Source organism: Leptopilina boulardi, unplaced genomic scaffold, assembly GCF_019393585.1.
Source record: "Leptopilina boulardi isolate dan_hultmark-lab unplaced genomic scaffold, ZJU_Lbou_2.1 LbouV2_325, whole genome shotgun sequence".
NCBI classification, from domain to species: domain Eukaryota; kingdom Metazoa; phylum Arthropoda; class Insecta; order Hymenoptera; family Figitidae; genus Leptopilina; species Leptopilina boulardi.
Window position 1 is genome coordinate 923,755 of NW_026137891.1, and position 24,751 is coordinate 948,505.

At 23.4% G+C, this 24,751-nt stretch overlaps 1 long non-coding RNA gene across 1 annotated transcript in view; it reads left to right on the forward strand.

Annotated features, from left to right (window-relative positions):
* Positions 1-2,790: 2,790 nt before the first annotated feature.
* Positions 2,791-24,751, forward strand: part of LOC127284521 (uncharacterized) — a 68,314-nt gene continuing 46,353 nt past the window's right edge. The window contains exons 1-2 of the long non-coding RNA XR_007843493.1: positions 2,791-4,094; positions 6,972-7,136. This is a non-coding gene — a long non-coding RNA (uncharacterized LOC127284521). The remainder of the gene's footprint in view (positions 4,095-6,971; positions 7,137-24,751) is intronic.

A 24,751-nucleotide genomic window follows, 5' to 3' on the forward strand; every position in this document is an offset into this window, starting at 1 on the left:
TTTCTGCATTAATCTGAATAGATTATTATCGAATAGTTATTTGAAGTTGAAAGGTTTTTAATATATTAAAAAATTTCTTTTCGTGCTTTTGTAAAGTGAAATACAATTTTTCTTTTTTTAAATTTCAATTTTTCGTTAACTTATAATGAAAATAAAAAAAAAGGTTAAATTCAATTAAATTAATTATAGAAATTTATTGTAAAAATAAACCTTGACTTAGTTTTCTTGGAGAAAAAAAAACTAATTATTTCGCCTGTTTGAAATGTGTGCATAAACGAGTTTTTGAGCATGTTTTTTTTCCAGCATCTTAAGAGCTGTTAAAGCTTTCGTGCATATCGACCAGGATTGTATGAGAAGCAAATATTTGTCATTACGTGACTCGATGAAACACGCGGATAATTCAGAACGGTATTTCACGACGTGAGAGGACCTCACCGCCTATAGACAACGTCGAAGTATAATAATGAGATTCGCTTTTCTACATCGACCTCGTCGACGAGGCCGTGTCAGGAACTCCACTTTAAAGAATGTCTTCGATTATAGTTACAAACAGTATACACTGGAGTCGACAATTAAGGTCAGATAAAGCTTTTAACCATAGAACATTAACTTGTTGCTCATCTCCATTTTAATTAAATTTTAATATTCCCCCATAAAATTCTGAGACATATGGCACTTTTATTTTTTATTCATATATAAACGATTCTTATCGTTTTACTTTCATTTCATCGATAATAATATTTTTGCTCTTCTTTTATTTCTATTCCGTGAGCAATTTTATCTTTTTATTTATATACTAGCAACAAATACGCACGCGAGAAACGTTGCATGCTCAATTATTATTTTATTTATATAATAAATCTATAATAATCTACAAGATATTAAAAATTATTATTTATGACTTTTATTTACAATTTTATTCATATTTTTTATGTTAATTTTAATATAAAAAAAAATTTACTTTTTAATTAATTAAAATATATAATTATCAATTTTTAAAGAATATTTTGTGGCAAAAAATATGAATAATAATAATATAAATAAAATTTATAATACAATAAAATATTGAAATAAAAAGATAATTTTTTTTCACTTTATAGGCTCTTTTACGAAAGAAAGTTTTTTTTTCTTGTTATTTTTAATTTTATGAGCAATTTTTTTTTTACATTTTTAAATTCATGAACAATTTTTTTTTTATTTTGTATAAATTATATTTTTTCATTTTAATACTTCATGAGCAATTTTCTACCTTATTATTTTTTAAAATAAAGAAAAAATTTTCTTTTTATTTTAAATTTATAAGAAATTTTTTTTCCTCCTATTTTTATTATTATTTAATGAAAAATTTATTTTAAATTTAATTTATTTTTTTTGCTCGATTAAATTATTGGGAAATAAATATTGTTGAAAAATAATTGACAAGATAATTAATAAAATTAGAAGGAGAAAAATAAAAAAAATTGTTCAGATGATTTTTAAAAAAAAGGAAAAATTCAAGCGTAAAGTTCTAATTTGTTAATTAACTTGAAGAGTGTAATATTGTCTTATTTATTTTTTAATGTACAAGGCGTGATGTTTATTTTCCGATAAATTGAGTTTTAATGAGATTTTCATTTCCAATTTCTGGCGGCGCAATGTTGAGCGAGAGAGAGAGAGAGAGATAGATAGAGAGAAAATTTCCAATCGAGGTTGCGACTGATCAATATAACGAAATAATACTCAAGTTACGATGAAACTAGAATTCAGTTAGAGCAGATAATCTCAGAGCTCGGTCAAGCATAGTCTGTTGTTCCCTTCTGCACTGGGTGGGTTTTTTTTCCTTTTTTTTTTTTTTATTTTTATTTCAAGTATAAAATCGATCGGATGGTATCGCCTACTATAAAGACTATGATTCATCGGTAAAACCTATGGTGTAAAAGTCAAGTGTCCGTGAATCATTTTTTTTTTTTTTTTTTTTTTTTTTCTAATCAAGATTTGAATCTCAAAGACCCCTGCGTATTTTGTAAAAAGAAAATTTTATGTAACCGTACGAAAAAAATTTTATGTTTATTAGAAATTGCAAAAAAAAAAAAAAAAAATTCAAAGCGGTATCAAATTATTTTTTTTTTGTATTTATTATTTATTTCTATCTATAGATAAAATTAATTTTTAATTAAATAATGAATTAAAAATAAATTAATTTTAGATATTATTTAAATAAATTTAGAGATTTTTATATTTTAATTATTGATAATGATTTTTATAGAAGAAGAATATTATCAAATTCTAAATGACGGGGGTTTTAATTAAATTTTTCGTATTACAAAATTACTTTTAAAATGTCAATTTCTTTAGAATTTTTATTTATTACTTTTTTTTATTATTTTATCGTTACGTTTTATTTTTTTTTTTTATTATTAATATTTTTATCTCCTTTATAAATATTTTTCTCCTTTTTTTTGTAATTTGCTTTTGTTATTATTTTTTTAAATCCTTTTTTTAAAAAAAAAAATATGAATTATTTTTATCTCTACTTTTGTTTCCATTCAGAATATAATATTTATTACAGAGTTAAAATTTTAAAAATTAATTTTTTTGTTTGGAAAACAGCAAATGTTGTATAATTTAAAAATTTCGCAAAAAATTTTTTAAATATTAAATAAAAAAATAAATATTATTTAATTTAATTTCGATAATTTCAATTAGAATTATTATTATCTTTTTATAAATTTGTAAATAAAATCTTTTTTGAAATTCATTATAAAATAATTTTTTTATGAGGGGGGTTTTTTTTTTCTATTGAAAGTTCGTTTTAATATGAATAGGGGGAAAAAAAAGGATTGACGCGAGATAACCTGGTGGTTCAATTATCGTTGAGTGCCGAAATTACATTTGAATTGCGATTAATGGGCACCCGGTACATGCGACGCATTTTGGGGGAGAAGGAAGTTTCAGTTCGGAGGGTTCTCTCGCAAATCCTGGGGTGGTATTTAGGGGTTGGTTTCTATGCCTGGCGAGATGAACAAAGAAAATTCGGAAGAGGGCGATAAATCAGCTACTCGAATTCAAGGTCTAGCAAGTTCAAGGGCCAATGACCTTGGAAGGCATCGCATCTGTACATTTTATAAAAGGGGACGATTTGCAATTTTAGAAAGAGAATTACATTTTATAATACAGAATTTGAAAATCGAAAAAAAAATCTAATAAACTTAATTTTCCAATTTCGGAAAAATAATTTTCAAATGGAGCCAATTTTTTTTTTTTATTATAGTGATGGAATGAGTTTTTATTTATTCAATTATTGAAATAGGAGAAAAATTGAAAAAAATAAAGAGGAGAAAAAAAACAAATAAAATTGCCTTTGGCTTTTGATTAAAAAAAAAGAAAAAAAAAAAAGAAAAGAACACACCGGAACCTCTTTCATCTGGCGTGAAAAATGAGTCACTTTAAATTCCACCCTTCGACTTCGCTGTAATAAAAACGATTTTAAGTTGCAGTCAAGTCTCTGATAAGGATTTAATAAACAGTGAATGTAGTGAATTAAATTTCTTTAGTTTACAGATAGTAAACAAGTAAAAAGTCAATTTGATTTTTAAAGAAAATTTTTTTTCTGATTTTCTTATTTTACTTATGTGAAAATAATAAATTTTTTTTATACAAAATAAAAATTATTTTACAAATAATTTGTAGAATATCTTTTATAAACGCAGGAATTAGGTTTTTTATTTTTATTTATCTCTTATTGATTTAAAAAAAAGGCGCTCTTATTAGAATAATTTAAAAAAAAAGCATTTAAAGAGCGCCTTTTTCCACCAATGAGAAAATTGTTGTAGCGCAAGCGCAGTAGTTATATTCGTTAACGGTTGTTGGTAGCTTTGAATTTGTATTGCAAATGTACATCGTGATATTGAATCAATTTGTAAATAATAACAAACAAAACAAAAAAAGTAAAAAGGAAGTAAGGAGACAAGAAATTCAGAAAATATAATCAAGATTAGAATTAGCCTGATTAATCATATATATAGGCAGAATAAAAGAAAATGAATGTATACATTGTGGCAGCATCGAAATATTTAATAATTGTAATTATATAAAGAAAATCTCATCTTATCAAGGTAAGGTAGAAAATAAATAAAATTCTAAAATATTAAAATTGTTTTTAAATAAGATACGTGTATTTTTTAAAAAGCATGCGCGTATTAAGAAATATTATTCATGTGACATAACCTCACTATTTATATAACAAGATAAATATAATTTGTTTCAAATAAGCATAGCATTGGTATATTAATCAAAAGACTGTTATTACGATGGTAATTAAAATATTAAAATAACTATTATAATTAAAATATTCATGTAAATTTTATATTGATTAATTGATTTTTAATCCGATCCTAATAAAAATCTAAATCTAATAGTAATAATTATTATCGTTAAAGTGTTTAGAACTGTCTTGAAAGTTTTTTCATCTATTTTTATTATTAGGTATTATTATTAATATTATTAATTATTATTATTATTATTAATATTATTAATTATTATTTTTATTATTATTGTTATTATTATTATTATTTAAGTGGTATAAAAATTGAATTTCTGTCGTGTATTAAAATTTATAACCAAATTTGTCACAGATGAAACAAGGACCACATATATACATTGTATATCACCTGGTTGGCTGGGGTCTCAAGGGTTAAGGTCGCGAATTTTGAGATGGTGGTTTGGCATCTATGTACATACTGGGATTTGGAGGAAAGTTTCGAAACCTCTGATATTGCAACCCGCGCCAACGGTTGACTATAGAAGGTGAGTCGGAGGCCGTCGACGGGTTACTCACCGCGGGCGACGCTCCATCGATCGCCGTTTGAGTCGCGTTGGTTAGGGGTTTGGTGGGGTTGCTGTTCCTGGCGGGAGGAACTCGATTCGCTCTCATCCCCCTCCTTGGACTCGAGTATTTTATGGGAAGGAGTAGAGAGCGAGAAAAACCGAGACAAAGACAGTTATGGCAATTCGAAGGGTTTATCATTTTTGTCTGTTCAAAAAAAAAGAAAAAAGAAAGTAAAAACTAAAGTAGAAGAAAATTTTTATTGTGTTAATAGACTGTTTTGGTTCTCTTTTGACCTTGGAAAGTTTTTTTTTTGCTTTCGGATAAAATTGTAATTAAAAATTTGTTATTTTTGAATTTTAGGGAAATTTTTCTTTTTTTTTATTTAAAGAAATATGAAACGAAAATTCTTTTTTTTAAATCAAAGAAATTTTTTTTTTTTTGACGCATATCAATACAATTTCTTTGATGTCAAGACATTCTTTGATTCAAAGAAACTGTTCTTTTTATAACTTTTTTTTCATATACTGACACAAGTAACTTGAAAGGGACATTTTTCTTCCGTTTCAAAGTTTTTAAATGGGAATTCGAAATTGCTGCGTAGTTTCTCCATTAATGGGAATTTTAATTAAATAATTATGGTGAATAATAATAATATTAGGTATTTTTAAATTAGAATTATTGATATTTTTAATTTTTATTATAAATTCTAAATTACAAATTATAATTTAACTTGAAAAAAGAAATTAAGTTCCATATATATATATATTTTTTTTCGTGGAGAATAATAAAATTGGTTTTAAAAGAAAACTTTTCTTTTGTAAAAGTTTATTGCGAAATTCTCTTTTTGGGAAGAAAATGTGGGAATAAAAGGGATCAAACTTTACTTTTGTTTGTTAATGTATTTTCTTTTCGCTAAAATTTATTTCGTTCTAAATTTCTATTTAATTTATTTATTGCTTTTAAATATTTTAAAGTATTTATAGTAAAAATATTTATAAATTTCATATCTATTTTTTTCTAATAAAAAAAAAATATGGAGGAATAGAAGTAATTTTTTTTTTTTTGATTTTTGTTTTATAAATATATGATACACGTACCTTAGGGAAAGTGTGTGTGTGTGTTGAGTCACGCACGAACCGACGCCATTTTCTCATGTTCGACCTCAGTGAGCTTGAGCTTTTACTTAAAAGCTATATATATATATTGCTCAGTTGAGCTTTCATGTTTCATAAACAAATGAAGCTTTAATATTTATTCATCATTGTCAATGATGAACAGAGTAAATATTTAAATAATCTGTTGATTAAAATTTATTTCCTAATTTTATTCATATATATTGTATAAATTAAAAATATTTTTTAAAATAATTTTCTTATTATTTAATTTCTTTTTTGTTAAATTATATATGAATTTTTATCTTTCTTTTTTGTTTATACAATTTGGTATTAAAATTTTTTAATAACAATAATTAAAATTATTAGAATAAAAATTAAAAAAAAAAATTGTAAATTAAAATCATTTTTTTTTTTAAATAATTATTGTATGGAAACTTTTATATATATTTCTTCTGGAGATATTGAATAGACGCATCAGCCAGGAGCCTTGAAACGTGACCAACAACTTAAGAGTTTCAGTAGTAAATGTCAGTATTAAATCAGACAGGGAGAATAAATGTGTTCCTTAAGAATTGGTCTTATTTGCTCTGGAATTTTTCGTTTTTCAACTTTATTCCCTCACTTTTATATCATGTTTAATCGCGCAAAATAAGCGAAAAAAAGGGGTATGAAAATTAAACACCATTGCAAAAAAAAAAAAAAAATGAATCTAAAAATATAAAAAAAAAACAATATTCTTTAGATTAAATAAATTTTAATAATTATTTTTCAATATTGTATAATATTAATAAAAATATTAATAATAATAATAATTAATATTAATAAAAATATTAATAAATGAATAACTGAAAAAAATGCAACAAGGGTTATTTCATTTTAAATTTTCTACCAATCAAGTGAAGACAAAATATCATCAATAGAGAGAGAGGGTAATTACGCAGTTATTTTCTCTTCATGTGATTGGTGGAAAATTCAAAATTATCTCAGCGCGGCTAATTTTAATACTATCACGTGATTATATATACAAATTAATTGCATTAATTTTTCAGGAGTGAGATGGCGTTGGTAGACATTTTCGAAAAGTATCTTCTCGCGTTGAGTTTGACCACGTGTTTTTAAAATAATTTAATTTCTAAATTTTTATCATGCGGACAAATTTGAAAATCACCGTTCGAGTGCAGCTTCGGAATAGAGATCGTGTATATAGGCGAAGGGTAAGATTTTTTATTTTTATAATTAATAATAAAAAATATATGAATTTTTTTTGTGCAATTTTAAAATTATTTATCTAAATTGTTAATAATTTTTTTCATTAATTGCTAATTAATAAAAAAAAATTAAATTAATCAATGATATATATAAAAATATCGAATAAAATTTTTTTTTATTTTTAAAAATTAATTTTGAAATATATTTTTCGGAAGGAAATAATAATTCTTTTTTTTCTGAATAAAGTTGTTTGATTCTCATCTAAGATTATTATGATCGATATAATATATTTGGTTGTTTGATTTACGGGGTTTCATGACCTCCTTTATCGGCAAGGGGATGATTAATCAAAAATTTCTTTTTTTGGAGCAATGCCCTCTAAAATGTCGAAGGTCATTTACCTGAAGTTTATTGCAATAAAATTGAAACCATCACATTAGAATTACCTATATATAACAAAAACTAATGAGCAAGAAAAGCAGGTTTCTAATATATAAATCTCACTATTAATTCGTATCTTGAATATAAATTCAATTTAAATCATAAATTTCAAATAATTTATTTTTAAAAATTTTTTTCGAAAGTGCAAGTTTTTTTAAAACAATTTTTTTTATTATTATTCAATTTATTTATTTTTTTCAAATTATTTATTGTAATTAAAAAATAGTATTTTCACATTTTTTTTTATTTATTTATTTTTATTTGAAATTATTCTAAAATAATTTTATAAAAACGAAACTTATACAATTTTTTTTTTATTAAAAAGAAAAGAAAAATGTTTTTTAGGAAAAATTTTAGGATTTGGAGGGGGAAAAAATTGATAAATTATCGAAACATGTATTGAAGCAAACAAAATACTTTATTGTTATTAGATATTATAGTACAATACGTGTAGCCCGTGACACATTAAAACAGACCATTTAGTTATATATCCTAAATAAATAGCCTTCTTATTCCATATATAATAATATATAACCAACCTTGATATGACAATCTCACAAAAAATCATTTTTTTTTCTCATTCTCTCTTGCTCTCTGTTTCATTTAATACACATATCAATTTTTTTTTTTCACAACAATACGTTTTCACGTATATCTTTTTCACAAAAAAAAAAAAAAAAAAAATTTATCTCGCGAACCACAAAAAAAGATTTTAACATCTTTTAATTTTTTTCGCACGTTTAACAGGGGTGGGGGGAGGGGGAGAACGAACTTGAAAATTACAATTTTTCTCATTTCTTGTCTTATATTTATGTACGGCAATAAGGACCGTCGTTGTAAAATTCCCAATAAATTTTTTTTTTTTCAGAAAAAACAAATAAGAATTTTGGGAATTTTTCAACAGTAATTATTATACTAGACAACGCGTTGTTTTCCATAGAAAAAATATTTATTTTGGTATTTTTTTTTCTGCAGAACCATTCATTTTTTTTTTTTTTTTGCGATTTTTTTTTCTCGCGTAGGGAAACAGGGAGATAAAAATGGGAAAGAGAGAGAGAAAAAAAAGAGAGAGAGAGAAAGGGCAAAGAAGTAGTCTCGAGGTATAATCAACCCCCCTATATCTCTCTCTCTCTCTCTCTCTCGAGAAGTAGAATCTCAGAAAAACGTTTGATTGTTACTCCCTCGACTGCAAAGTCGTATAACGGTTTGTGAGAAAAAAAAAAAAAAAATGGCAAAAGGGTGGGGGAGGAAAAAAAAATAAAATTTTTTTTTCCTGAGATGCTCGCTACATATATATAGTGGCCTTTTTTTCTTCTTTATTATCTCCTTCAAACAATTACTCTTACACTATTTCTGAGATTTTATTCTCTTTTTTCTTCTTATTATTATATTCTCTTTTTTCAAGCAAGTTGTAAGATTGGATTTTTTTTTTTCGAGAAAAATTCCTTTATTTCTGCTGATAAAACTTTTTTTTCTCTTTTGTAAAAAGAATTTTAATTTCTTTTTTCAGAGAAAATTATTATTTTTTGACGAAACAAATTACTTGAGTGAAATTTTTCCTGTAAACTTTCTTTAGATTTTTTTTTTTTCATTATAAAATCTTTGTTTAATCGCAAAAAAAAATAAGATTCTTTGAAAAAGTTATTTTTTTTGTATAATTTTGTTGTAGAGAAAATTTATCCGAATTTTTATATCAATAAATTGAAAAATTCATTTCGATATGTGGAGAATATTTTTTTGATATAAAATTGTAAATAAATTGAAACAAGATGATTTTTTTCAATTCGAGAAAATTAATTTTAATATCGATATTAAGAAATAATTTATAAAATAAATAATTTTAAAAATTACATTAATATAGAAGACTCATTTATTTTAGTAGCGAATTTTTTTGTTTAAAGATTATTTTTTGAAAATAAAAATTAAAGAAAAGTTTGGAGAATTTTTCTAAAATTTATTCAATATAATTTAATATTTGTAAATTAAATTTTTTTTTAATTATTTAAATAATTTGTTTAATTTCTTTTTACAAAGATTTTTTTTACAAAAATAAAAGGAAAGTTGTAGAATTTGTTAATTAATCGCACTAATAATTATTAATGATATATTATATATTATATAATATGTTTAATTTATAAATTATAAATTATAATTTATAAATTAAATAAATTAAATAAATAATTAATATTTACAAATTGAAAATTTTTGAAATAATTTAATTTGTAAAAAAATGTTTATAAATAAAAGAAAAAAAAGTTGCAGAAATTAGGGAACACTCGAAAACGTTAAGATTATTTTTTTTTCTCTCTCTTTCTCTCTTTTTCTTTTTCTCTCTTACACTATCGTACTGCTTCTCTCACTCTCATTCGCTCGCATGAGATATCCATTATCCTGATTGATAACTCCTCGACGGTTTAAAAATGGCACAACCTACATATATATTTTATATGTATATATATATATATATGTACGTACATTATGTTTATAGCTACAAATATAGTCACAGGCCAACATTTCGTAGTACAACACAGCACAATCATTGTCGTATCATTATTATTAGTTTTTATTCATTTTTTTTTTTATATCCGATAGGTGTCACATTATAATTACGGTATCAAGTTTAAATAATATAATCGTAATAATATATAATATATATAATATATTAAAATTGACCAGATATATTCTATTGACTAGGCACACTTCATAACAAGAAAAAAATTGTCTCTCTCTTATACATCGACCCTTTTTTTTTTTTTTAAATATATGCGATTCAATTCAATGTTTTACAATAATAATTATTCAAGTATTATCGTAAAGTTAAATGTTAAATGTTTAGCATGTATTTTTTTTTTTTTAATTACGTCGTAATAATCAATCGATTTTCTTTTATCGAATAATCGTAATTAATTATTATTATTATTACCCTTACAAGTAAAACCATTATTTTTTTTTACCATTTTCCTCCATTCTTTTTTCACTCGCCTAAAAATTCCTTTCATTGTTTCGCAAAAACATTTATATTTTATTTTTTATAGTCAATATATAGTAAATATTCGACCCTTATCGTATTATGGAAAAATAGAAACTTCTGACAATAAAAAACCAAACAAACGTGATTCGACGATTGGAAATTGAGAAAAATTGTTTCTTAATTTTAATTGAGAATTTTCAATTAAAATTAAGATATATATATTTTTTTTTAATCCTTGGTGTCTCGATATGAAAAGGAAATAATTTTTTTTTTTTGGGGGGAAATGTTTTCTCAATCGCCAACGTCTGTTTAACCGTTTTACAGTATTATTAGTATTTTAATTTTTGTAATTTTTTTTTTTTTATTCGTCTTTTTTTTAGACCGCAACGCGAAAAATTTGATTTCTCAAAATGATCATCGTAACTTACTTACTTCCATTTTTTTGATGATGATAATAAGTATATGGTATTCGTATATTGTAATCTAAACTCTTATATACGGGTATATATTATAAGGAAAATTGTATATATATATATATAATTTATTTATATATATATATATATTGTTATTATTATATATACAAATAAATAATATTAATCATATTTAATTATAATATTAATTATATAATATAATTTATAATTAATATTATAATTAATATAATACGAATAATAATAATAATTATATATGTGTGCGTGTCCGCATGTTTAGTTTCACAGTTTCGCTCATTTATTAGTCACAACACTGACGTGGAATGTCTAGATAGAGACGCGATTTTCTGCACTCGCATATAATGGGGATCTAATCGATTTGACAAAACGAACGTATATATAATATATATAATATTAGAAGGTCATTTTACTGGTTTTCCCCCCCCTCCAGTAATAACAATTTGCAGAAATTTTTTTTTATTTTAATTTCCTTTTCCAGTGTGATACAAAAAAAAAATAAAAAATAATGACCGTTACCAAATGTAAGTGCGCATGTGCTACAATTCTCTAATTGGTGGAGAAAAGGTATTTTAAATAAGAGCGCCCTTTTTCAACCAATGAGAGAGTTGTAGCACATGCGCACTTTCATTTGGTAACTGGCGTGATATAATAAACTTTTTTTTTTTTTTGATATAAAAAAGAAACAAAATTAACTATTTGGGGAAAAAAATATAATATTTAGTTTTGAATAAAAAGTTCGATACTTGTTTTTTAAAAAATTGTAAAAAAAAATTCTTTCGAGAAAATTTTTCAATGGACAATTTTTAATTTTTTAAAATTATACAAGATATTGCTACAGTCACTGTCAAAAGTTAAAAAAAAGTTAATAAAGAATTGATTAATAAAATTGTAAATAATTAGGAAAATTTCAAAATGTTTTCTTTTTTTTAACAAAAAGTTGTTTTTTCCGAACGAAACAAATATTCAAAATTATTTTTTTAAACTTTTATATTATAATAATTTATTTATTTTATAAATTTAGAAAAGAAAAGAAATTTTTAAAAAATTTATTTTATTTATAAATTTAGAAAAGAAAAGAAATTTTTAAAAAATTTATTTTATTTATAAATTTAGAAAAGAAAAGAAATTTTTAAAAAATTTATTTTATTTATAAATTTAAAAAAGAAAATAAATTTTTGAAAAATTTATTTTTTTTATAAATTTAGAAAAGAAAATAAATTTTATATTATAACAGTTTATTTATTTTTTAGAAATATATAAAATAAATAAATTTTAATTTATAATAATTCATATACACTAATTTTAGAAAAATATTTTTTTCAACCTTTATTTACAAAAGAAAATTAAATTACGTAATTTTTTTTCGAATTTATATATTAAAAAAAAAAAAAATTCAAATTTTTGACATAGACTGTCGCAAGTGAACTTATTAAATTCTCGGTAGATTTGTGCATTTTATAATCGCCTAAATGTGATTTGAGATTTTTGTTTGTTTTTTTTTTTTTTTTTGTCAAAGGTGAAGGATTTGTCAAAAAAATGTGTCTTTTTTTTCACTGTTGAAATTTATTTATTTATTTTTTTTTCATCAATATTTTTAGACTGTCCATCACCATTGACAGTAGATGTCATAAAGTACAGATAGTTTATTTTATTTTATTTTTTTTTGTTTCGTGAAAACGCAACGTAAATCTCGAAACGTAACGCAAAACACATGTCTATCATTTTTTTTGTTACTTTTTATATTTCACCCCCATAGGTTAATTATTAGAGTTTATAATTCAACGTACAAATATAATAGAAAAATATAATCGGTAGAAGAATATAGAGATAGAATAGAGTTAGAATTAATTGTTTTATGTTATTAATAATTATTATTATTTTTTTTTTTTGGTTTCAATTATCAATATATAATATTACTGGAATGCCTAAGTCTCATCTCGATAAATTTACAACTAGGGTATTATAATATAATAATATATATAAGTTTTTATATTATATATACATATAGACCTATCAAGCAATAACCCTCGTTTTTTTCGCCCCTGCTCTAATATAAGTTTTGGACCAATTATTTATATTGTTTTTTTTTTTTATTTGTTGTCTTCCTTTAATCGATCGCTGAGCGAATAAAACGATCTTAGGGCGATATAATGTTCCCTTGTTCCTTGCTGTTTGCTCGAAATCTCATTTTTCTCGCATATTTCGTCTTGTCCAAGGGGCTGTGAATTGGAATAGAAAAAAAAAAAATTCCTTACTGATTTGTCAATATTTTTGGCATATAAATTCCAATTCCATTTTCCCTTGGATTTGACATTTTTTTTTTTTAATTGTAAATTTGATTTTTATTGATTTTAATAGTAACACTGAAAAAAAATTTTGATTTTTTTTTTATCTTATATAGTCTAAATTCAAATTCCTTTTTTGATAATAAATTTAAACGAAATTAATATTATTTGCTTTTTTTAATTAATTTCATTATTATTGAAAATTATTATTATAAAAAAGTAAATATTTTAAACAATTTTATTTTTAATTAATTTTTTATCACATTAAAATAATTTCCAAATTGGAAAAAAAAATTCTGAATATAGGAATTTGCATTTCACGCGATAATGAAAAAGTTATATATATATATATAATTTTTTTAATCGGATTTAAAAATTGCGAGTCAATTATTTGATATCTTATGATCTAAGCAACACGATTACTACATACTTTTTTTTTTTAAAGTTTATAATGTACGATAAAACCTACGCGATACCATTCAGAAATTTCACGATTTATTTTCATTCATGGTCGCAAATACAAAAATCAACTCTGTCTGTCACGTTTCATTTTCAAAGAATTAAACTTGTTTTTTTTTAACATTTCTTCGATTTTTGTCAACTTCATAAAAAACGTATAACAGATTACTTTCACTCCTTCAATCATACTCTTCTTTTTTTTTATCAATTGGTGCGTGTATGAGTATTATTATTTTATTATTATTATAGTAATAATAATTTAAAGAAGAATTTTTGCGCTGCGAGCTTTTTTTATAGAATAATTTTTTTTTTTTTTATTAATGCTGATAGTAGCTAAATTGGCTTTAACAACGAGAATTAATCAACTTTTCTCGTTTTATTTTTCTTCTCTCTATTTGAAAATATGTTGTGTTCTGTTTATAGATGTATTCTTTTTTTTTTTTATTAGAGATTTATGCAAATATCTTTGAAAATGTACAAAAAGTTTAGAAGTCTTTGTTCAATTCTGATTCTACAAGAGTAAGAAAGCTGTCAGTCTTAGAGGATGAGAGGAAGGATAAAAAAAAGTTTTATTGAAGATGATTTTTAGAGAGATCTTTTTTTTAATTTCAATTTTTCAGTGGTCCATTCTTTTTAGATATTTCATTTATTAATTAATAAATTTTATGCTATTCTAATTTAGTTTCAAAAAAATACATTTTTTTCCAAATTTTCATTTTCGAATGGAAATTCAAAAAATTGTTGTATTTTTAAATTGAGAATTATTTTTTTTCAAATACAAGTTAAAAAAAATTGAAATTAAAAAAAAGTACTGATTTTTTGTGCTCGAATTGAAAATATTTTTTCTAATTTCGTGTCAACGATAAAAAATAATTTTTTTTTTTTTTCTTAAAAAAAGCCTCTCGATGTTCATTTTTTTTTATTTTATCAACAAAAACGGTTTTTTTTTTGAAATTTCAACAACGACGGTCCTTATATAGTGAAAATCGCGCACATCGAAGACAACATTCTTTTTATTAAAAGCGAATGTAATGACAATTAGCGCGATTATTTTTTTAATAAAAAAAAAAGGAATGTGCGATTTCTCAAATTTTGTCTTTATCTCTCGTTTAGTTTTTTTTTCGTGCGTACATACAGGAGTGTGCGCAAGTACGCGTGTGCTTTAACAGTGAACAGGACATCTAGCAATTTTTTTCTTGGACCATTCTCTATTATTATTTATTTTTTTTAGAGTAAATATTCTTTTTTACACAGTAACTGCTTATATCACGTCATTTTTTTTCAAAAATGAAAAAACAATTTTTTTTTTGTCGAAAAAAATAGTGTTTATTTTTTTTTTTAAAGATTAAAAAGAATTTGTGTGTAGAGTAAACACACGTCCTAACGACACTAAAATGGGGAAATTTTTTTTAACCATAATTGCCTTACAACACTATGCCTTAAAAATTCCTAAAATTCTTATCAGCAAAGAGGACTACTGTTTTTTTTTTTTTTTTTTCTTTTTTCTCAAAGTGTTATATAGTTTAAATTTAAACATATATATATTAACACACCTAATGCTCGAATCATCACGAGGACGATAATAATAATTACGATTATTATTATTATTATCACGAAAAAGTCCCCGCGGTGCGATTTTTTTTTTTTTTTTGCAATAACACGTCACGTGCGGGAACTTATGATATAGAAAAAATAAAATTATTATACCAAGGGCAAGAATCGCGAATTTTTAATAAAATTCGGTTCGAACCCTATCGATAACAAATTAGCCGAAAATTCTTATTACGCTGACTTTTTTTTTTCCTCTGGTATTCATTTTTTTTTCAATCCTCGGCCTTTTCTCGAAACCTCGAGGTCAAAAAAGAATCTTTTTATTTTTTTTTTTTTAAATATTCCTAGATCTGTTTAGTATTATATGCGTGATCGGGTCTCGTTGGAGCGAGTGCGGACGAATTTATTGTATTTTTTTTGCGGGGGTTTTTCGAAAAAAAATTAATTTTTCAAATTGAATTATAAATTGTCAAAAAATGAAAATTATTATCGAAATTGGAAATTAATTTAAAATAATGCAGGTGAAATTTTTTTTTTTTTGAGTGGAGACACCCACATGAAGCTCTCGCCTTATTTCATTGGTTGTCGTTCAAGGTCATGAGGCAACCAATGAAAAAAAAGCGCGGGAACTCCGTTCCAGCATATGAATTTTTGAATAATTTTTCTTTATTTTTAAATATAAACATAATAAAAAAATATTTATTTGTTTTCTCGAAATTAGATAAAAAATATTTGAATTTCATTTCAAATTTGAAAAATTCAATGTAATTTTAATCGAAAAACCATTTTTTGTATGTGTTTTCTTTTTCTTTTTTTACATGATTAAGGCTGAACAATAATAGTGACGCAATATCGATATAAAAACAATTTTTCCAAAAAAAAAATGTTCAACGAAATTTTGATATTCTAAAAAATTAATGATAAAATATCAAAAATATTTTTTTTTTTTTGTATAATTTTTTTAATAAATGATAATTATTTTTTATCTCGATATTACATGACTATATCCAAAATAGTTTGATTTTCCCTCATTGTAATTACGGAAAAAAAAAATTTATTTAATGACGTTAATATAGTTGCGATTAAATATATGTATAATATAATTATAATGCTACTGACAATATTTATTGCCTTATGATTAAGCAACTATTTTCGGAAGGAATTTCTTTCCAACTCTCTATATTATATGGCCAAGTAGATTCAACGTCGCGTGTCTAAATGCCATTTTGACGTTATCGTGAAAAAATGCATGTAGACGGTAACGCATTCAATAACAATTTTTTTTTTTTTCTTTCTCTCTCTGTGTCTAATTTTCCGCTCTCTCGCGGGTAAAGGGTGCACACAATGAGGCAAGGTTAATAATGGCAGGTTTTGCGAGAACGATTTCGTTGTTAAATTATACGAGGTAAAGCGACACTAACAGATAAATAGCGACGGATAAAAAGTCACAAGGAAGATTTACAATCCTTATCGCATTCGTCGGTCGCAGCTGTTGTGAAGCGCGATTTTTCCCTCAAAACTCTTTTTTTTTTTTTTTGCTTTTTTATTTATCGATCTCTATTGACACTTATCGATAAGACGGAAAACGTGTGTATATTTTAACTCGTGCGACTGGATAACGCGTGAAAAATTCTTTACAATAATAAACGCCTTTTTTTTTTTTTTTCTTCCTTCCAATATATATAAATTGTCGAACAAGCAACAAAAAGCGCATTTTTTTATATCAACTTTTTTTTTAACCCTTAAATTCCATCTTTTACAAACAATTTTAAAAATTGTAAACAATTTTTTTTTTCTTCTTCTATTTCGTCGAGATTTCATTATTCGTTAATATTGTTGATTCGGCGCGCGAGAAGTGGTGGGGGGAATCACTGCGCGCGCATTACCCCCCCACTCTCAATATCGGCGACGTGTTTTTTCGAGCATAGGGGAAAAAAAAGAAATAAGATCCGAAAAATGGAATTTCAAGGAAATGGAAATTGGATAAGAGAAAATATTACAATAAAATTGTGTGAGCGTAACATTGCAGTGTTAATAAAAAAAAAAAAAAAAAAAAAAAGAAAATTTCTTTGAAGCACTAAAATTAGCGATTATAACATATTAACAGCTGATGCTTTAATTTAAACTAAGCTATAACGGGAACCAACGATCACGAGAAAAATTATTTTTTTCTTGGTCAAATTTTTCTTTTTTTTTTAAATTCGATATATATACACCGATAAACAAAAATTTATTTCTACATTTTTTATGGGAAAAAAATATTTATGGCGATTAATTTCTCTTGAAATTTTTTTTTCGAATTAAAAAAAAAAACGGTAATAAGTGCAAAATCACTGGCTCTTTTTTTTTTTGGGGGGGGGGGGTTATTTTAAATTTTGAAATTTTTCTTTTGAAATTATTTTCGAAACAAATTCGGTTCAATAAAAATTTTGTCAAATAATAATTTGAATGAAAATTTCTGTAAAAATGAAATTTTATGCGGTGAGAAATAAAAATTTAACTGTCTCGAAGTGAGTAGGGGAAAAATTTTTTTTTTTTTTTATTCACCTACAATTAAAGTGAAAATTGAAAAAGTACTCGTGAAAATTTTTAATTTCCGTTTTGTTGATTCAATTGAAATAAATATTTAAAAAAGAAACTTAAGTTTACCAAGAGGCAGTCATCAACAAAAATTTCGATTGATATGCTATAAAGCATTTTTCACGCGTTGTCACAGAAAGAGAGAGAGAGAAAGAGAGAGAGAGAGAGCCAGTTGATTGCACTTGAAATCTATTGAATCCGAAAAAATTGATTGCCCCTCTATTTGTTCATATATATATCTATATATGCACAAGTAACATTTATGGCAAAACTATTTCGCATACGTTAAAATTCCGTTTTTTTATGCGCACCCTTAAAAAAAAAAAAAATTCCACGATTTGAAAATTTGCATAATTCAAAATATCAAGAAAAAAAATTTATAATCTCGAATTTTTCCTCATCAATAATTTTTTTCTTTTTTTTTTCATAACTGTGACGAATTTATTTATTTATTTTTTTTTTTTTATTTAATAGTGAATATTTATCATGACTGTATTTTATATGATGAATATATTTATTCACAAATTATGGAAATTATTCGCAAAATAACTCTCTGCAAATTTATACTTAAAATACACGTCTATTTATAGAGAATCTACATTTTAGCATAATTATTTTATGTGTGATAAATTTCAAAATTTATATAATTCATCGATAAATTACATAATTATTATAATAAAAAATTATTAGTATTATAAATTTTTTTTTTTATTAATATAATAATAAGAATATTAAATTTCCATCACTTTTTGCTAATTTAGAAATATTGAGAATATTATAGAATTATATAAATTTTTATTTATTTAAAATCGAATCTAATTCAAGAAAGAAATATTTTCAATTATAATTTATAATTAAAATTTTTTTTTTCAAAATATTTTAAAATTTTTACTTGTAAATTAAATTTTGAGTTGAAAATTGAGTTTCAATAGTAAAAATAAATTCAACTTAAAATCAAAGTTAAATTTAAATCAAGTTCAGAAAAAAAGATTAATTAATTCAAAAAAGGAAATTTCGATTTTATTTATTTTAAAAAATTATGATTGATTTGATTTGGAAAAATTCAACTTAATAACAAAAAATATTTTTAAATAATTGCAAATAAAAATTAAGTTCAAGTATAATATTAAATTGAAATTTTGTTTAATATAAACAAATTTTCAAATGAATAAAATTTTTGATTAATTACGTTTGAGAGTATATAATTTGCAGGAGAGACTATTAATGACAAATTCTTTTAAGATTATAATACGAACATTAAGTGGATATTATAAAAGTGGATTAATGTGTGTCATTTTGAATATATTTTTATACAGATTTTTTTTTTCTTTTTTTTTTTGGTGTTCAGTTACAGTTCTCTTGTTTTTTCAATCAAGGATTTCCTAGCTAACACATTCACAGATTACGTGCAGTTATTATCAAATAATTTTTTTTTCTTTTTTTTTTTATTATATTACCGATCATAGTAATATTTTTTTTAAAATTATTTTATTCAATTATTATCAATGAGTATAGTGTACTCCGTAAATCTAAGTGGATTATAAATTATATAATTGGCAAAAATCGCGTTGAAATTGGTATTATAATAGACGGTATCGATTATAGGTGATAATATAACCGTTTGTGTATATCGTTTACAGTTTATTTTAACGAGATTATTTTTTATCCTTTTTTTTTTTTTTTTTTTTTTTTTTTCTAAAGTGCAATGGATAAGTTGACTTCTCCTCACACTGACGGTCATAATAGTCTTTAATCATTGGTCGAAAAAGCAACAGCGATATTACTATAATAAAAATTAGGATCGAAAAAAGCGTTTTTTTTTTTATTATAATATTTTGCACAAGAAGTTTATTTTTTAAAGAATTCAATTGTTTTTTTATTATTTATTTAAAGATATTAATTAATTTGATTTTAATTTTTATTTTATTTCACTTCAATTAATTAATTAAGTTTATATTGAACTATTACAATTTTTTTTACAAGCTGTAAAATTTAAAATTGAAAAGAATGTAAAGTAAAAAAAGAAAATTTTTCTGAAATTGAAAATTAACGAATACGAATAACGAATAAAAAAAATAATTCTTTGATAAAAATGTCAGAAGACTAAAGCCAACATGTTGCGATAAATATTTTAAACATTTCATAATTTCCCTCTTTCTCCCTTTTTTGATAGCTGAATTTTTTTAAAAATAATTTTTCTAATTTGGCGTACATGGTTTAAAAATTAATAATTTTATTGTATATCATTAAATTTAATTCTACATCGATTTGATAGAACTGTAATATTTATTATATAAGGGCAAATCCATAATTATTATTATTATTTTTATTATTAATATTATAAGTATTATTATTATTATTATTATTATTATTTTTAGTAGTAGTAGTAGTAGTAATAGTATTATTATTATATGTCTTGAGAAAAAGAAATTCTCGTATATTCGCGAAGTCATCAGAAACAGTCACTTAAAAGATTCATCAAAGATCTATCTTTAAAAATATCCTCACTTTCTTTTTTCAAGAGAACAGGTACATTTATAACAATAATTTTACTTTTTCTTTTCATTTTTTTTTTAACACGGATTTGCCCCATATATATATTTTTTTTTAGAGAATCACGTTTTGTACTTTCTGTATCACGCAAACTTTGTTTTTTTTTTTTTTTTTTTTTTTAAGTGTCAGTTTGTTATATCTGAGATCTCAAATCGATGTAAAATTATGTTTCTTAATTTATTTTTGATTTTACTGTAAACTTCTTTTTTTTTTTAATAAATTTTTTACAAAAAAGATTTTTTTTTTTAAATAATTTTTTAACGATATGAAATAATTTATAAATAATTTATAGTTTAACAAAGAAAAATTCTATGAAAAAAATTTATTTTATCTCCATTCAATGTGAAGAGAAAATTTTGCTGAAATCAATTAATTTTTTCCAGTACGCCCCATAGTTTTGTGCAAGTATTTGTATAAGTGTTTTTTTTTTTTTTGAAGACAGTGAATAATTAAAAAAATTTTTTTTTAACTTTTGATCAAATTTTTTCGGTTTTTTTTTGTATGTAAAATTATTTTGTTATTTCACTTTCATGAAATTGAAACAAATTCGAAAAAAAGAATATATGGAAGAAAGTTGAATTTTTTTTTTGCTTTTTATTTGTTCAACTTAATTTTTCTAGTAATACACTAAAAATTTTTTTTTTTTTTTTGAATTTAATTTTTTTCAGACAACTAATTTCGTCTTTTTACATTCCTTTAAAAATTTGCATATTCTATAATTTCAACTGTATGATATAAAATCTCTGTGTATAAATGAAAAAAAGGGTTTTTTTTTTCGAAGGGGGCAGGGGAAAGGGATTTGGATTGGGAGAGGCGAATCGGGGAGAAAACTTTCTTTTTTTGCGCATATAATATTTGAAGAAGAAAAGAAAACATGTCCCAGATGAAAAATTGAATAATTCATAACATTTTAACAGTATAAAATGTACCTAGGCTATTTTCACAGCTGGTGAGAATCTCTTTCTTTGCAAAAAGTAGCACCACTTATATCAAAGAAATTACCATATTTTATTTTATGATAAAATTCGTGGTAATTTTTTCTTTTTTTTTTTTAGTGTATGCCAAGTTTTTACAGTGTTAAAAATCTGGTACTTTTTCTTTTTTTCTTTCTTATTATCGAGAAATGAATTTAAAAAAAAATCTTTATTTTCGAGAAATAAATTTTTCGAAAAATGATTTTTTTTTTTAAACTTTTTGTTTATGTTTTCTCATCGATTCGCACAAAATTTCTATAATGCTCAATTTTCATTAACACGAACCGCCATATCAATATCGTTCAACATGAGCAAAATGCAGTCAATTAAAAAATACAAATACTTTACAATTACAATACATCAACTGGTATATGTATAATATACGAATAATATAATCAATATAATATATAATATATATATTATATATTTTGTCAATTGTTTATAGTGATATCGGACAATAATGTTACTGTGGCAAAATAATTTACTCTTTTCTTTTTTTTTTTGCTCCATTTTTTATCTCTCACACGTCAACAATATTTAAACTTTTCTCCCCGTTCGCCTCTATTTTTTTTTTTTTTAGTCATTCCGAGCAATATTTATTTATTTTTTTGAGCAGCTTCAAGAAAGTCTCAACAAATTTGTAGTCTCGTCTATATTTATTTGGAACGTTATAGGCCTGAACAAAGTTGCAAATTTTCTGTGTTTTTCAAGAATAACGAAAAAAAAAAAATTTCGAAATTAATTTTACAAAAGAAATGCAACTCTGTTCTTTTGTTTTATTTGCGGTAACAAGCGGTTAATAAATACACGTTAATACAGTATTTAATGTCAATCCCGTTATCAAGTTTTGTAAATTTTTTTCACTATCAGATTCTAAAAAAAAAAAAACGAGGGAGATTCGTAATGTTAAAATAATCACCAAAAAAAATGTAATTTTATTATTTATTTTAATTATATGATTAATTTTACAAATAATTATACAATTATACAATTAAATAAAATACTAGTTATTATAAATATTACATAATTAATTAATAATAAATTGTATAATTAAATTAAATTAATAGGATTAAAGAAAAAAATATTTCAAACACTACATTTTCAAATATTTAAAAAAAAAAAATAATTTAACGTTTTAAAATTATTTTTTTTTCAAATAGAATTATGTAATAATAAATAATTTATAATTACATTATGTTAATTATTTTCTAACGAATTAGTTCTTTTTTGAAAACAAAATAATTTTTAAAAAAGTTAATAGGAATAATTTTTTTAGAAAATAAAATTCTGTTTTTTTTTTAAATGTTACACTTATTTTTATTGTCTATAAAAAAAGTTACTGTCCATAAGCTTCAAAAATTTTCTCTGAAAAATCGTTTTTTCACGAAAAAAAAATTTTTTTATCCATGAATCAGTAAAAAAAAAATTGAATATAAAAAAATATTACTATTAAAAACTTTGTTTTTTTTACATCTTTATTACATTTTAGTTTTGTTACAAAATTATACTTTTTTTTTTATACAAACTTACAAATAAACACAAATCAAAATTTATTGCTAAATAAAATTTGTTTTGAAATATTTTTGGTTTTTTAGTTACAATTTTTATTATTAAATAAAATTTAAAAATTTACAGTTACAATTTTTATTATTAAATAAAATTTAAAAATTTACAGTTACAATTTTTCGTCTTTTTTTCTTAACATTACGTAATCACCCTCGTGAAAAAAATCATTGACGCCCATATTACAAAACTATCAGTGCGATTTTTGCGAAGTATCATTTTTTTCACCCCCCCTTTTTTTTCCTCGCATCTGAGAACAAATTATTATAATAATAATATTATTCTCTTCAATTCCAGATCCAATTTTAGAATTCGTTTTCATCGCTTTAGCGAAAAATCTCTAACATCTAAAATTATATACGAAACAAATAACACTTCACTTTTAAAGACCGTGCAGTGTTTTTTTTTGGGTAGAAATTAGGATTAATAGTAAATTGTTAATAAATTTTCCCTTGGTTTTTTTTTTTATTTTTTTTTTTATTTGGAAGGACGCGTATAAGGAGAGCAACTATTTAAGAAGAAGGTGGGAATAATAAAAAGTGTTTCCGGTATATATAGAAACCAGTTTAATCGATGATGTTCCCTATATTAATTGACATGAAGATACTTTTTTTTTTTTATTTTTTTTTTAATTATTATAGTTTAGTCGCAACGCGACGCGCCCTTCGAGCTACTTTCGATTCAAGTATAAAAAAACAGCATAAAAAACAGCGCCAGTTTCCGGATGCCTTTTTTTCACAAAGTCGGAGATCTTTTTTTGGAATTTCTTTTTTTTTGCAATTTTTTTTATTGCTTTCTTTCCTCGCCCTCTTTGGTTCAATTTTTTTTTTTCTCGCATCCTCAGTGCGTCGCGCGTGAGACATCGTGTCATTTTTTTTTTTTTTACACGATAATTTCTAAACGTATAGCCTACAAATAGTTGTGTTCCCAGGTTTTTTTTTTTTTTCTTTTTTTTATATTTTGTTTGTTGAAAATTTAAAAAAATACATTTATCTGAATCCAACTTCGCGAGAGCGTTTTTCCTTTTCTTTTTTTTTTTTGCGGTTTCTAAAAACTATTCGAAACTTGTCAACGCTTTTTTTTTTGTATTTTGCTTTTTCCTCATTTCAACCTTAATAAATATTAAGTACTAGTGTACAATCTCTATATATGCAATTATAGATATGCAATATATTAATTTGCACTGAGACGCAAATTTTGTTTGCTTACGAAAATTGAGAAATTAAATTCATGATAAAAATTTGAAATGACAAAAAATAAATTTTTGCTTCTCAGTGTGCAATTATTTATAAATACATATATAAAAAATGTAGCCGTGTATCGATTAGCAAATAGATATGAGTTTTGTGGATTATATAATAATAATAATAATAATAATGAAAAAAATAAATTGTTAATTGTTTTTTTTTTTTTTTTTTTTTTTTTGACAATAATTTTTCGATAAAAATAGTAATAGTCGTTTTTACGCTCCTAGAGAGACGCGAATAAAGAATAAATAATGACTTTGGCAAAAATTTGATTAATAATAAAATCTGTCAATTGTTATATATATATAATATATGCTATAATATATAATATATCGCGTCAAATAGAAATACATACTTTCGATAAGGAACGCTCTCTCTCTCTTTCTCTCTTTCTTTCTCTCTAATAATCGTAATATAATAATATATTAGAATTATAATTTAATAAATATATAGTAATAATGAGGATAAAAATGCAAACGACTATACCTGAATATTTTTTTTTGTTTTTTTTTTAATTTTTTTTAATCGTAATTACTAGCGATATAGT